This window comes from Aythya fuligula, chromosome 27, assembly GCF_009819795.1.
Source record: "Aythya fuligula isolate bAytFul2 chromosome 27, bAytFul2.pri, whole genome shotgun sequence".
Classification (NCBI taxonomy): Eukaryota; Metazoa; Chordata; class Aves; order Anseriformes; family Anatidae; genus Aythya; species Aythya fuligula.
Genome location: NC_045585.1, coordinates 2468043 through 2484122, shown reverse-complemented (window position 1 = coordinate 2484122; position 16080 = coordinate 2468043).

Genomic DNA, 16080 nt, shown 5'->3' with positions numbered 1-16080 from the left:
GCTGCCACCACGTTTTCTCACCGTAGTAGAGAACTTCACTGTTATTTTGAGGATGAAAAGGGAAGTGTGCAGTCTTTTGTTACTTTGGAACGTGAGGGATGGCACTCGGAGGTAAAAACTTTCTGTGTGCAGATTAAATTTTGCTTTAAGAATAAGTACGTGGAGGTTTGGCCCAAGATGAAGGGGAATAAAATGAGTAAAATCTGTACCCGTTTGGCCAGCCATAATGTGAGTGAAGGTGAACCAGACCCGAGCAGGTTCCCAACTCAGGCTGCTGAGGAGGGCTAGCAGCTGGGCTGGCGGTGGCTTCGTGCTGGGAAGGGCAGGCACAACCCCTGGACTGATGCAGTTGGGTTCCTGTCCTCATCAGTCCGCTGGGGAGCCTTTGCTGTCCTCCCTTCAGCCAGTTTCTTGACCATTTCAGTACAGCGATGTATTGCCTCTGCCCTCCCTTTCCTCTTGCTTGGCCAGGCAGCAGTCAAACGAGGGGTTTGTGTTACAAAAGAAATCACTGTTGTCTGATTGCAGCTGAACTTATCCTCTGTGCCCCCGTGTGGTTTTGTCCCTTCCTGGAGGGACACAGCTCCCTGGACTCGACAAGCAGCAGATTTTTGGTTGTGCTTGCACAGACACCTCCAAATAACTCCGGGCTGAACAGCAGCACCCAACTCTTCTGTCAATTACAGCCCAGATCTTGCTCTCGGCTGTTTTTTCCCTGTCTGGGTGAGTAATAAAAACACCTCTGATCCAGGAGAGGTAATTTCCCAAAAACTTTACGGGAAAATTCAGAGAGATTCCTATGAATTCGGGCCTCATAAGCCGTAGGTGGTGATTCTAGGGCACCTTGGGCATCTGTCTGTTTTCTTTCTTGGGATGGGCGCCTGCCCAGTGGCTTTCTGTCCTGCAACCTGCCGTACACATCAGGATCTTTGGAAGAACTTTTGTGGTGATCTTTGCCTAGATTAGGCTTTTTCTTCCCCCCCAGTGGAAGTCAGACATTTAAATCCCTTCTGTTTCTTTACAGTTCTCTACCCAAGGCTTATTCTGCTTCCCCCTCGCGGGTTTTAAGGCTAGCTGGCTGTGCAGGTGCTGTCTTGTCCTCCCACAAAAGCCAAAACCTGCAAGTGTGCTGGTCTTACCGCTTCTAGACCTGCCTGCTTACACCCAGAGAGATACCAGGCAAATCAGGCGTACCCCGGAGCTGTTCACGTTGGCTGTCAGTAAAGGATGGCAGCCCAGCTTCCTGGAGCCTTTTGGAAATATGTTATGAGGAATGAAAGCCTGAGGTGCTTTCAGAGGGTTGCTTAGAGCTTTGTTTCTTTAATCTAGCAGTGAAACAACGTTGGTAGTAACGTGGAAGAAATCCTTTTCCCTTGCAGATGCCAACTCCTGCAGGAGCACTGCTCCTTTCTGTTAGCCCTAAGATAAAGGGAGCTGCTGTTCTCAGCTCTGGGAAGTGAATAGCAAAGTGTGGCCATTTATAGCAGTTCCTCTTTCAGGATGATTTCCAAGCGGTTTACTGATGTGATGCCACCGGCGAGAGAAGGGAAGCTGAGTTAAAGGAGGAACGTTCAAGAAGGTTGGAAGCTGCAGGGGCCTGAAGTAGGAGAGGCTGGGCATCCAGCAGGGTCAGCGCTGCAGAAGGAGCTGGTCTGACCAAAAAAAAACAAAAACAGGCAGAAACAGCAAAAAGACACCTGGAGAGCTGCCAGCAGTGGCAGTTCTGTGTGTTAAACAAATGGAGGTTTGTCGTTGGTCTGAGATGCTCGATTGCGAGATGCACAAAGGGATCATTACGGGACAAAAAGCATGAGCTGATAGTTAAAACTGTGGATCGAGATTGTGATTCTGCCACTGATTTGGTGTGTGACTTGAGGTGAGTCATTTACTTCTTGCACCATCTCTTTTCTCCTTCCCCTCCTGTTTAGGTGGCCAGGAGATAGGAGCAGGCTCACTCTGACAGCAGGAGGGTGCTGGTAGCCCTGTTACACCACCGCCTGCTGCTGCCCTGGAGAGGAGAGGTCCTTCTTTGGACCTCCTTTGGGCCAAATCTAAAGGTCCTTCTTTGTGTCTAGGGGCCCGTCATCAAAACGCGGTGCCCTGTGGTCCTGGGGAGCTGGGGAAGGGCTCTGGCTAATGTGATAAGTACGTAAGAATGATCAGAAGCCGGGCCCTCTTGGATAATTGATTAATTACTCTCATTTTATTAAGCAATGCATTACGTAGGGTTCAGTGCACTAAAAACTCATTAACCAGGGCAATCAGGGACAAGCACAACAAGCACATGCACTGTGATTTTCCCAAGGGTTGCAAAACACCCGCCCGTATACACAAAACCCCTTTGAAGTCCCAAGTCATCACATCCTGCAACCTGGAAGAGCAGCAGAGCCAAACTGCTCCGCCTGCTTTTGTTGGCTTCGAAGCCTTGAAGCCTTTGCTATCAGGACCCTGTTGGTCTGAACAGGTAGGACGAGGAAGAAACTTGTGTTTTAGAGCAGTGAGACACGTAAAAGGGAAAGAAAGAAAGAAAAATCTTGCTTTGTATGAGGCTAGTTGGGTGAATGCAGCATATGGGCATGAGCCGCAGCCCCTGGCTGGCTTGGAATAAAGCGCTGCTGAACTCAACTCAGGCTGGATGTTCCCACATGGTTTGGGTAACACCTGAGTCAAATCAATTCCCTAAGAAAGCCCTACAGCTCTGCATCCTCCCATCCTAATGCACAGCATAACTGCCTGATGCACCCGCAAGCCCAAATGGGAGCTGGATCTTGAGTCCTCCTGGCAAATATTTGCCTGTATTGTCCCTGGGCTGACGTTCTGTTGTCAGTCTTCAATATTTCGTGGAGTTTGGGCCCACCGTAATGCAACTTACCATGCGAATGGTGTTTGTTTTACTGCTCAGGATGGCTTGGTGGACCGTTCACCACGGCTTCATGGCCATTAGCTCTTCGTGGTTGGAGAACCGATGACTTCATGCGGTGCTGAGAGGTAATTTTGCTGTTACCGTGATGGATGCAGCACAGTAACGTGGGTAGAAAACAGTGTCTATTTATGGGCCTCTCATCAAGATATATGATCTGTAGAATGAAATGTTTTCTCGGTACCAATCTGAAGAATTGTGTATGAACTGCTGACAGCTCGGCCCGTGCCTTTGGTGGTGAGGTAGTGAGAAGCAAGGGAGATGGATGCAGCAATTATGATGGAGGCAAAGTCAGCCGACAAATTGGCCATTTCCTTTTTTCCATTCAGTTAGGAGTGACAAATGGTTTAATTTACATTACTTCCTTACATTAAACTACAGTGTGTTCAACTGCCTGGAGATTAATTCAGTCTATGGATCTGGCAGATCGCATTTATTTGAATGTGTTTTCTTTTTAAAGGTTCATGTTGAATTTTGCTTGGTTCTAGTCTGTTAGGCTCCTGAAATGCAATGTTTGCAAGAGACCTAGATAAAAGGATTACAGAGCAATTAAAATTCCTTGTCCTTTTTCTTTTTCCTTTCTGGCACCCCTGTTTGTAGGGTGGATTGTTTCTGTCTGGAAGATCTAATTAAGCTTGCAACGCTGAAAGATGGTAAAGAGTTCGAGGTGGCCTTTGCCATTCAGCTTAGGTAGGGCGCGAGAGCTGCGTGATATCTTACTTATGTCATGTTCTCGTGTCGTTTGCACTTGACATGACAATTCAAAATGCCATAAACAGAGATGAGAAGGATTGTTTAGCGGAGTCGCATTGATTTATAGGACTGGAAATGTGGCTTATCCTTTCCAGAAATGGGATTAACTAACTCGAACTTCTCTACAAAGAGGAATGTAGAGGCCTTTCTCACCATGCACTAACATTTTAGTGGAGTCAGTCTGAATCAGTCCTGCCAGCTAGTGCTCAGAAATAAAGTCTGGTGTTATTTTTAACTGTGTAATAATGAATACAGAAGACAGCTAATTTCTGGGAACGGGAGAGCAGTTAACAGAAATAGTGAGTGCTATTTTCATCGGGTTTGGCTCTGTTTTCTTCTTGAGATTTGTCCACTGACACATCGAGGTGTGGGGTTTATTTTGCAACGTATCTGCTTATCAGAAGCAGCCACTGAGTAATCTCTGTGAGTAAATTTTGGTCTGTGATTTGTTGGTGAGTGTTCAGCACTCAAATCCAAGCTGCTTTGAGTACATACGCCAAATAAACACACCTTGCCTAGGGCCAGCGCATATCCTGGCTTCCTTGCAGTTTCGAGTAGGCCGAATTAATGCACGGGCCAGAAGTCTGCTCCTCTTGCCAGAGCAGAAATTGATGTCAGCAGTTACCTGGTGAGGAGGAAGATGCTTCTTACAGAGGCGATCCTGAGGCAGATGTCATTTCAGAGTGGGTCTCAGGTAAGGGGGACAGGCTGGATGAAGTGACCGAGTGCCCCTAGGATGGATCTCTAAATGTCTGCTGCATCCTTGTGGTTTCCTTTGTCCTTCACTCACCCCCAAACTTTGCAGATCCCCATCTGCACTCTTTACCCTGCCTCTGCACTTCCACCCTGCATCTGTAAAATGGGTGCAGTGGGATTGCTTTCCTCCCTCGCTGGACTGCAAAGGCTTGGTCTGTGAGCGGCAGGGACTGCCTGGGACTTCAGGCATCCCAGTGCCAGCAGTGCCCCACATTCAGCTGTGTCTCGCCGCTGCTAATTGACAGCAGAGCGGGTGCCAGCTCCTCGGGACGTGGGCTGGGTGTATTTTCCTGCGAAGCCTACTTGCGTCGTTTTGTGGCTAAACTAATAACGGGGCTGTCTTCTGCTGCTCCTTGTTACTTCTCACTGATCTTATGATTTCTGCAAGGCCTCATCCCAGGGCACTCTCTATCTATTCATGTATTTAGGTCCAGTTTTTTGCTGTGCTGCCTGAGAGCAGAAAGCCCAGCGTTAGGCAGAACGGGAGCAAAGCGAGGAGGAGGCTGATCCTGACAGAGCTCGCAAGGCCTGGGCTTGGTGAGCGGTAACCAAGGCAACGAGGCCTCTTTGGAAATAAGTGCTCGCTGCAGCCCCCCATTTTGTGCAGAGAACTGGGCAGCGGTAAAGATTAGAGAAGGCAAGGTAAGATCTGTTAGGCAAACAAAGCTGTCAGGCAGGCAAGAAGTGCCTGCCACCGAGCCGACTAAATTAAAGTAGGCCCCAAGTGATGCTGATGATTTGTCTGGTGCCCTGCGAGTGGTTGAAGGGGCTGTTAGAGCTAATCAAGAAATGAAAATAGAGATTTCAAGAAAAGGTTTTGTGTGAAACTAAAAGTGGCTGCAGTCTGCTCTAGTTCGCATCGTGACTCTGGCAGATCTCAAGCTGCCACTGTTGTAGCAGAGAGTGCAAACTTAGCCCAAAGCCTTCACTGGAGGGAAAAATTCCTACAGGTCTGATTTGAATTGCTTGATTTGACATGGAGAGAGACATAAGTGACCATTTTAAGCTACTTTTGTGCTCCTATCATCTGTAAAAGGCCTTGGGGGTAAGCAGGCATTATGGCTGCTTTAATTTACATTCATAATGTAATGCTCTTTGGCTGAGCCTTTTACCTTTATATCCCTGAAACACACCCTGCCTCTCCTGGTCTATACTTAGGCTGGGGTTTTAGTCTTCTAGAGAATGAACTGTAGGGAGAGGATGTTGTATGGGGACTTGTGAACCTCCCCAGTGGCAGGGGGCTGCTCTCTGTCCCACTCGGTCCTTCTGGCCCAGGGCTTCTGGCCAATTGGATCTGCTAGGAGATGAGCCTAGTTTTGTCCAAGCATGTTTAGAAACCGATCCCTGGAGCTGAACCACCAATATTGTGTTGTTTCAGGTGAGCCACACTCAGGACTCCTGTGCTGCTTGTGCCTTAGTTGTGCGAAGGGTGAAGTCTGTCACTGCATAGGCTCTGCAGGTAACCTCGTGGCAAGGTTTGACTCTGCCCCTTAGCATCTGTCCTGCAGAATCCTTGCCATGCACTTGTCCCACTGCTGGCCGGTGTGATCACAGCCCTCTGCGAGCAAACCTTCAGCTGCTGGAAGGGGCAAACCTGCCTGAACAAAGGCAGCAGTGGAGGGCTCAGTAGCCCCAGCTGTTCTTACCGCCCGGTGGTTTTGGTCACAGTGAGCTCAGCCTTTTTACTGTGCAGCGACTTTCTGCTTCGGTACCTGGAGAGTAAGTGGGTGGATAGCCAGCTTTTGTCTTCAGCAGGGCCTCGTCTCAGCCTTGTTTAAGTTGCTGAAGCTAAAACTCTGATCTGCGATGAGCATTGTGTAGAGAGGAGTGTAGGGACAAACCGGAGCTGATCTGTGCTTGGCAGCCTGCAGGATGCAGAGAAGCAGACCCTGCGCTTCTCCAAGAGCTCCTCCTGCCCTCGGAAGAGCACCCAGTCTGCATTCTGCTGCTATTGCTATAGTAACTTTCTGCCTCCTGATTTTGTTATGAATGGCAATGGGAAAAGCCTCCATGCAGGCTCCAGCTGATACCCTGCTGTTTGAAACATCCTCAAGGCTGGCTTTCTTTTTTAACCCATGAATGGATGGTGCTTTTTAGCTGGGGGGTTCCTTTGTGAGTCTGTTTTCTTCCTTTTGTCTCTCTGCATTCAACAACACGCCATATGTCCACTGTACAGAGAGAGAACATTTGGAGCAAGCAGCTTTATACAGGCAAAGCTCTGGATCTTTTTGGGGAAGAGAGGGCCGGGCGTTTCGGGGAAGCGGTAGTTCACAGTGGTGTTTTTGTGAGATGTACGAGTGGGGTTCGGCAGCTACCAGCACTGGGCTCTGAAGGCTGACTTTGTCTGCCTTTATCACGATCCAGGCATCCCCTCTGCAGACACAATGCAGCCCTTTTCCTTCTGCCAGCACACCCTCCCTCTGGGACTTGCTGCTACCATGGAAAACAGCGTAAAGCACGGGTGGATCTGTTCTTTAACCAGTTGTGAGCAGCAGGTCAATCTTGGCACTGCGATGTACCAAATGGATGGATGGATCCCACCGAACACAAGTGGCTTGTTCAAAAGAATGAACATTAAAACTGGGCAAAAAGCTCAGGAACTGGGGTTGCTGGCACACCAACAAACTTGGTTTAGAACAGCACCTAAATGAATCAACCTTGAAAATGACCTTGTGCTCGAGGCTGTACGTATGCAGGTAGCAGGCAAGAAAAGTGTGATGGAGGAGATGTTGACACATGAGAGAGAGAGACTGAATTATTGTCTCCAGCTAGGAGACAGGTCCAGAGACAGAGCTCCTGGTGTTCTATACAGGAATTGAACCCAGGTTCCTCCCTTTTCTAACCTAATTATTCTTCCCAGAGCTAGTAGGAACCATTTCTTCCCAGCATGCTGCAATTTATCCTCAGAGCATCTTTTCTGCATGACTAAAATGTTTAGCTCCCCCGTGCAGCCCAAAGTGCTGCTGAAACGTTTTTCAAGATTTGCCTCAACTTGAATTTTGCTGCTTCTCATTAAAGTTCGAAGGTGTGAATATATTCTAGGCCCACAGAATCTGTTCTGCCTTAAATTAAAAAGAGATATCCCTTGGGGAAAAAAAAAAAAAAAAAGAAAAAGTAAAGCACATCATTTTTACTTTATATTCTTGGTCCTCCAAACCAACTGGACTGTAATGCATTTTTCAGATAACAGGTATACAGTTGGATTTAAGTCATGCACATGTTTTTATTAGAAAATAACAGCTCACCTTAGCACTGTTTCTCAAACCTGCCTTTTGAGATGCTGATTATTTAATTGGTGTATGATTCAATAAACCTCTTAAGTAATTTTATTTCATTATTATGTTTTTTGTGTTTCTTATTCCCCACATCTGAAAGCATTTTCTAATCACTAAAGAATGAACAAATCCATCCTCTTTGGAGGGGATTATATTGCCACTTTGTAGGCACAGGTGAATGCAGTGACCTGCTGAAGGTCCCAAAGTGAGTCAGTTGTGGAGAGATGGAGTTTTCATTCCCCCTCCTGTAGAGCAGGCGGCTGACAACACTGCTTTGCTTGAAAGGTGACATTGAAGTATGGGTGCTAAAATAATCCAATAAATAATTTTAAAATAATCTTTGCTTGTGAAGACTCACTCAAGTACGTGTATTTATTTCAGCCCAATACCTAGCTTACGAAGCCTTGCTCGAGCCCTCTGCCTGACTCTTCCATTTGCATGCATTAGCAAAGCAAACAGGAAACTGTGGAGCAGCCGGTGCATGTTTCCAACTATAATGCTAATTTGTTGGCTTCTGTTTGGGAAAGAAAATAGGGAATAATTTGAGGGTGTTCCTTTGTTTATTTTTTCCCTTTGTACGGCTGGAAAAACTGATTCTGGTTAAAAACTAGTTGGGTGTTGTTGGACCTGGGGAGCTCTGGCGTTTTCTGGGGCTTAGACTTCAAAATGTGGAGCACCAAATCTGGTGAAACATCTGACTGCCAGCTTAAATCTTGGTTGGAGAAATTACTGATTCTGCTGAGCCTCTAACACATTTCTACATCTAGGCTGCTGCTTTGCAAGGAGACGCACAAATCAGTCAGAAGATGTAGGTGCTTTGTAGGTTCGTTTTGTTTCACATCCCAGTTTCAGCAGTGAAGCTGATGAAGAGTACAATTTCTTGTTTTGAGCATGTTTATCAGAGTTAGATGCTGAATTCATGCTTTTGTTTGTTTGTTTGTTTGTTTGTTTTTGTTTTTTTTTTTTTTGAAATGTTCTTACACTTGCAGTGGGGCAGTGTTAGCGATCCCTGGGGCATTCCCTGTGTTCCTTCCAAATCCCAGCTCTGCAAACAGGCCTGGGGCTGTGCTGCCCATGCTGCAGATGTGTAGCAGTTGCAGTGCAAAGCCCTTGTGAGTATTCTTTATCCAAACATTAGCAGTCGATATCAAACCTATTTAGCCATGCTTAAGATGCATTTGAACACTTCTGCCAAATTATTTGAGGATTTCTTCCCTTTTCCTTTTTTAAAGGGTTAAAATATTCGTACCAGTACTTGGGGAAAAAATGCAGTTTTTCATGTGGAAATCCATGTTTTTCTACGCAAACATTTCCTTTGGTCCTACAAACAGTACAATTTAACCTTAAAAAAAACTGCTCAGCCCCCAGATGGGATGTTTCATATCAGATGGAAGGTAGGGCAGTCTGAAATATTGTATTTTGATTCACTGAAGTTTGTTTAACAAATTGTTTCATGTTGACCTCAGATCATAACAACAAAATCTCAGAGTAAAAGGGGGAGGAAAGGCTGTTTTGCACAGAAAGCAGCACAGAGCCTGACCTCCTCGTACTGCTGCTCTGTGAGTTACTAACACGCTGCGTTCTCACTGAGCTACAAGAAGCTCTTTGGGTGATTTTAAACAAATCTTGTTCAAGTATACAGCCCATATCTGAGTGTATACATCTTGTGCTCTTCTTAAAGCACCACTGTGTGCTGGTGACACGTTGCTGCTCCTTTCAAAAGCAGCAGCTGGCAGCCCTCTGATTAGCACGCTACAGATGGCAGCAGGACGCAAGGGCCCTCCACCGTCCCCTCACTGGAGCACCCCTCGTGTTGTCACCTCCCTCCCTTAATTCAGGGAGCCCCTTGCTGCTTGCTGGGGTGCCCGGATCTCAAGATCTCACAGTCACAGCTGCAAAGCAATGAGCTGCGGCCAGGGCTCTGGCCTGCGATGCCTGCAAAGTGCCCTGAGCCTGTTCCGCTGCTTGGGAGCGATGTAATCAGCAGGGGTGGTGGTTTTGTGCTTGCTGCGAGGCTAAGGCATAGTCCATGCAGGAGTTAATTCCCTGGGCGGTCAGAGAGAGACACAGATTTATGAAATAAAAGCTTGTAATGCAGTTTAATGAGATTAAATTTATTTAATAAGTGCAACATGAGGATGTTGGTTCGTGCTAGCAGTGACTGCAAAGCCCCCAGACCTAATGGGTTCTGCAGAGCAGCACAAAGAGCTGGTTTTTCCATTGCTGTTACTGTTTTTAGTCTTCCTTTATACTAATACCGTTATTCCTGGGTTTCGCTTTTTTTTTTTATTGCCCCTGCCTAGAAAGAAGGGCTGAAAACTACAGAGGCAGAGTGAACAGAGCAGCGGTTGTGGCAAGGAGGATCCCCAAGCAGGGCTGAGTACAGGCAAGGGAGAGCCTGGACCAGCGTCTTGCTGTTGCTCCGTGTGACAGATTTCTTCTGCGGTTTTAGGTGGGCCATTTGAATTTCTATGCCTCATTTCCCATGTGTACAGTGAGGCTAATAATGCTGCCTTTGTCTGTCCCATCTATTTAAAATGTAATGAGATGAGATTTTCAAAAATGACAAATGGTTTCCAGTGCCTCGTACGAGCGCTGAGCTGAAGGCGTCGTCAGAAGTGACCGAACTCTCTCCTGCTGAGCAGCGTGGCCTGGCGAGGTTTCCAAGCTGTGTCAGCAAAATGAAGAAACCGAGCAGTGCAGGCACAGACCAGTGCAGGTTTCTGCTTCAAGCTTTTTCCTCTCAGCTTAAAATTCAAGTTCAGCAACACCAATGTGTCTTACCAGCTAGCGTTGGTTCTCCCAGAGAAGCACACTGGGACAGAACCTTTGTAAAAGCAGGGAAGAGCAGTGAAGCTTTGCTTTGTCTTGCTTTTTAAAGTGTGGGCTTTGATGGCACAATTTGATTTTGGCTTTTCAATTTCCAACATAATTTTTTTTCAAACCACTTGGCCTTCACATTCTTCTTCCTGCCATTGAACCAAATTCAAGCTCATGTCCCTTGAAACTGATCATGACAAAAACCTTGGCTTGAGGCTTTTGGAACAGATTGCTTCTTTTCTGTATGTTTATAATATCCTATAGCACATGACATGCACATGGAACATACTGGGAAGCTTTTGCTTTAGCTGTGTTTCACTTTCAAGTGTAGCACTACTAGAAAATCGGTTTGCTTTGGTAGGGTTATTCCCAGCTTTTGCCATTTAAAATGGGATCAACCTGAGACAATGGCCCAGCTTATCTGTGATGGTCATTAGCTTTCCACTGTAGTGGCTCTTTCTCTGGTATTACTGTCTCTGGCGTTTTTATTGCAGAATAAAGCATGACAGTCTATTTATCATCATCAGGGGGCTCAAGGTACTTTCCCTTTCCCTCTCCTTGTGCTCAGCAAGTAAGCCACTGCATGTAGCTGTTTTCTAAATGCCTACCCGTGCAGGGTGTTTGAAATATTCTCCAACGCCATCACCAAACACAGACTCCATCAAGTGAAGCTGCTTAATGAAGCTTTAGAATAAGGTGCTTCTGTGTTGTGAGCTGGTAGAGCTTTCATCCAGTGAACAAAGTTGATGAACAGAACCATAAGCATAAATAATTTTTTTTGAATTCACTTGGATGTTTTCGTCCAGCATCCCTTCTTTACCTGGGTTAGGGTTGTGCCTTCAGTCTCCCTTCTTCTAGCATGTTGTGCTTGGTCTCTGCAGTGAAAGGTCTGATAAGAGACAGGGGAAGCACTTCTGTGGTTGTACATGTGTGCGTGCATGTGTGGTGAGTATCGTAAGCACAGTTCTGGTCCAGATGTCAATTACCTCACTGCCTGTGAGTGCAGAAAATGGGTTTCAGTGCCAGAGGAAGTCTTTTATGAGCCCATCATCCTATATTATGAGTGCAACGTTACAGACAATGTCCCAAGATGTTTTGTGGCGTTAAGTATTTCCATCCCAATAAATAGGGAGGCATTTCAGTTTATTGGGAAGCGCTACATGAATTGCCATGAAATAGTAGGGACAGGAGGGAGTAATTCTTGAGCTGTTAATAGGGCAAGGGTGGAACAGAAAGGGAAGGTGAGACTGGGCTGCATCTTTGAAACAGCAGCAGCACGTTAAGCCCAGTGGTATTTGTTTATTGTGAGTCTGGGGTATTTCTAGTGTCGAGTTTACTGATGACTCTTATTTGTAGTGATATTGTGCCCTGTCTTAGAGGAAACCAGTGAGCTGTAATGCTCAAAGTCAAACGAATGAATCATTCATAGAGCATGAAATGCTTTAGGACCCTCACTATTATTGTTATCATCATAATTTATTAACATGGCGCTTAGTAGAAGGTGTGGGTAGCCATGTGGATCATGGCTCTGGCATGCTTACAGTGGAAAGATCTTCTCTGGAGAGACAGAGAGAGCAGTCGGGGTGTCCCAGTGACAATACAAACGGTAACATTCACCCGTTCTTCTTCCCATTTTGATGGGAGCTCCCTGATTTGGAAGGTCCTTATTTTATGTTGCAATACTAAAGATTGTCGTGGTCCATTTTGGGACCTTCTGGGAAAATGCTGGCAAAATTTTAAATAAATTCCAGTGCACAAATCAATAGCTATTTCCTGGTGAGTCCCAGTTCCATACAGATTTTAATGATGGTAAGGCTGTAGCTGTCATTCTTAGAGAGGTATTCAGAGGAAATGTTAATATTTAATGATGCCTTTTTGTGGTCAGATGGGTGAGTTCTCTTAATGACTTTGTCTGGAAGAAACATGCCTCAATACTCAGCTGTAATCAATCCGTGCAAGCTATTGCTAAGGCTTCAAAATGTCTCGGGACGTGTATGGACCTTAATGAAATCAGCAATTTTGGTGGAGCTTCTGTCTTCAGCACTGAGTCCTTCAGAGTGATTCCTATTGCTGCTGTCCGTGATTATTGAGAACAGCTCATTTCGGAGCAGCCTGGTCCCCTTCACATGCTTTTCTTTTACAAGGACTGAATTTGTAAGGAGGGATTTTGAAGGTAGTAAGGCTCTCCACTCCGGCTGGAAGTCAATGGGAATTGTGTGCCTAATTTCCATTTGTGCCTTTGGAAAATCCCCTTCTAATTGGCTAAATATTTGTACTATTGGCTGTGGGCACGGTGGCACAATGTGGCTTTCAAACCATCTGTTTCCAGGGACTAAAACCCACTGGCAACAAACCTTGATTGGCAGAAGTTCACCAAGGCTGGTTTACATTAGTTGAGGTTGCCGAGGACAAAGCCATGAAGGAAAGCAGAGGCATAGGATAAGCAGAAAATAAAATGGTGCATGGAAATAAATGAGCTTTGTTTCAGCATCTGAATGGACTTTACTCATTTATCACAAGACTTTCTTGTGGTCTTCAATGTTTTTGAAATAATGTGTCTTGTCTCAATGCCAAGAAAAGCTGTCAACCACTCCCGCAATTATGAGATCCTAAAGGGAAGATGGTTAATGATTTTTCTGCAGACAACTTGCTCTTTCAGTTCTTGTGCTCTGCCAGAACATTTTCAGCCCAATCAATTATTAGAAGGTTTGGTTTAATTCTTAATGTTCCAGGAACATTCTGGAAAGACAGTTAATCACTGCCACCTCCTGATACCGAGCCTGCACCTTAGAAAAATGGGAATTAGAGCATCAGATGCAGTGGTTGGCAATGGGTAAGGCAGCAGCCAGAGGGAGAAGTGGTGGCCTGCCCAGCTTGTGGTCAGGCAGTGAAATTCACAGGCTGTTGTGTGGCACATGCAACAAGTTGGTATTTTTTAGGGCTGTGTGGTTTTGTGAGCCACAATGATTGCAGACATCAGCACCTGGTCCTCAGTGAGCATCCCTGAAATCTGCTTGTGGATTTACACTCAAGCCTTGTTCAGCTTTTCTTTGAAAATCGCTTGCTGGTGTATATGAGGTGGTCATTGAGGCTCTGCTTTTAGCCCCGTGCTCCCAGGCATCGTGAAGATTTTCCTCTACTTTCAGTAAAAGCAACGAGCTAACATCACCATGGAGCCTCCTCTCAGTGGACCCAGCTGAAAACACGCATCAACTTGATGTAATTCTGAGGTCGGAGCTGTATTCTTAAGTTATGACCCAATTAAACTTAATTGAAGGATTGGCATTGAGTTAAAAATGTCTAGTTTTTCACTTGAATTTGCTCCTGAGTGTGTCACCTGCGCTTCACTTAGCGTAAGCACATGGCTTGGCACATAGACCTGCTGCATTTGTATGGGTGGCTGCAGCTTTCTCGGGTTAAGCTTCCACCTGAGGGCTGGTGTTGGATGTGGGAGGCATTGAGCACAGCACCTCTGCAGCCTGGGGCAGGTAAATTGCCCTTGTGCAGAGGGGCTCTGTCATTAGGATTATCTGCTGGATATCTGGGCATGGTTGTCATGAAAACCCCAATCCTGGCTAGATCCTAGGCACCCTGTAGCTTTCAGGCTAGAAGTCTATAAGCCATGTCTTGATATTGCCTGGTGGCCTCTTTCTTTGCTCGTTTTCACTGAGGAATGGAGATTTTGTGGAATTTTGCCTCTGCAAGTATCTGTATTTCCATGGGATCCTGCCTTGCCTGATAAATTTTGCACCCCCTGGAAGTATTAATAATTAACTACTTGCCATAGGAAGAGCTCGAGATTTGGAAGTAGTTGCTGTCATTTAATTTAATAATGGCAATTTAATGACAGAATATAGTACTGTAATTTCTGGCTGGCTTCTTAACCTTTAAATAATGAAGAAAATGCTGTATTTGCAGCAGTTGTGTCTCACCTAAGGGCGGGAGGCAACTAAAGCAACATCAAGCTTACGCTGCATTGTTTCTGATTCAAATCAAGTTTGATTGTTCAGCCTTACCCTGCACACGTAAGTAACTATGGCAATGAAATGTGATAAAGCATCCTTCATCATTTTATGCACGAGAAGGAAGCAGGCACGTCTCGGCCAGACAGAGGAGGAGATCAGAAACCTCCGGAGCTGCTGCGGGGCTGGGGAAGGAGCCCGGTGCCCCCACGTTCCTCGGGGCAGCCCACAGATACCCCAGTGTGGTAGCACAGAGGGAGCTGAATGTAAGTGAAGAGATCTGGCTTTCCACTTCTTTAACAAAGAGCTTGCCTACTCATGTCTTTGTGCTCATGTTTCCCCCTCTATATCAATATCATCTTTTTATTTCTTTTTATTTTTTCCCAAAGGATCCCTGTGAAATCCTCCTGCTCTTCATGGGGACGACTTCTTGTCTTTGTAAACTCAGCCGTAAGCTCTCCAGGCAGGGATTCTCTTTTGTCACGTGCTGCTGCAGCACTTAAGGTAGCGAGTACTTGTGTCGCTTCAGACCTTTGTGCACTGGCATGAAAGAATCTGAATTGAAGCCAGTTCTGCCACTGCTTCCCGCTGCAGCTTCGGGCAGGCTGTGCAAGCCCTCTATTCATCACTTCCCTTATTTACGGTGTGGAGATAATAGGGCTAGGAGGCACTCGCCCAGAAGTGTCCAGAGGGTTTGATACTACGAAAAGCCAATGCAGTGATGCCATTCAACTCCCCTCTTTCCTTTCTTAAATGGTGGTGAAGATCATTATTTTTTTCCATATATTTCTAAATAGTTTATCTGCAAATAATTGTTCGAGTTCTTTGTTCTACTCTGCTCTGAGACTCCAAGGACCAGTTGATGCTCACTGCATGCTTGGAAGACGAGATGTCACCAAGGTGTCCCCACCTTTGCTATTAATGGGGCTGGGGATGAGCTGTTAGCTCTGGGCTTGTTCCTGTTGATGCTGGGTTTATGAAATTCAGGTGAGGGCCTGTGCCACTTCCCAAGTGTCAGACTACAGAAGCTCGGCTGGACTCATGCAGATAAGAAGTTTCTACAGCTGGTCCCAAAATCAGAGTGATTTGGGGGGACTAATTTCCCAGTGCACTGGTTGCTTGATTGGGGCTTTACTTACGATAGCAGCCCTTCTGTAGGAAAAGGAATAGAGGAGGAGTAAAGCTAGGGAGCCACATAGATGTGTGGGAATGTTTCAGTTCAAGTCTAACAATAAAAATGGATTAAGTTTGCTACGGCTGAGCGTTTCTCAAGATCTGACACCTGACTTTCACAGGTGGGAGAAGAAACTTTATAAAAGTTTCCCCATAATTTTTCAGTGGCCATAGAGGTGCAATGTGTGTATTATCCTTCTGTGACACATCCAGTAAAAGAATATAATCACAGGGGATGTTTTATAGACCTGTGATTGTTTGGGAGTGCCTGACTTTCCATGTGAGTGATAGAAGTCAGCGTTGGTTTGATCTGTGAGCCTGGTCAGGGGCTCAGTGGGTCAGCTTGGGGTGAGGATCCTGCCAGATTTCCCTCAAGGACACCTGGAGCCGAACACCAAAGAGTTGGAGACATCGCTGAGCG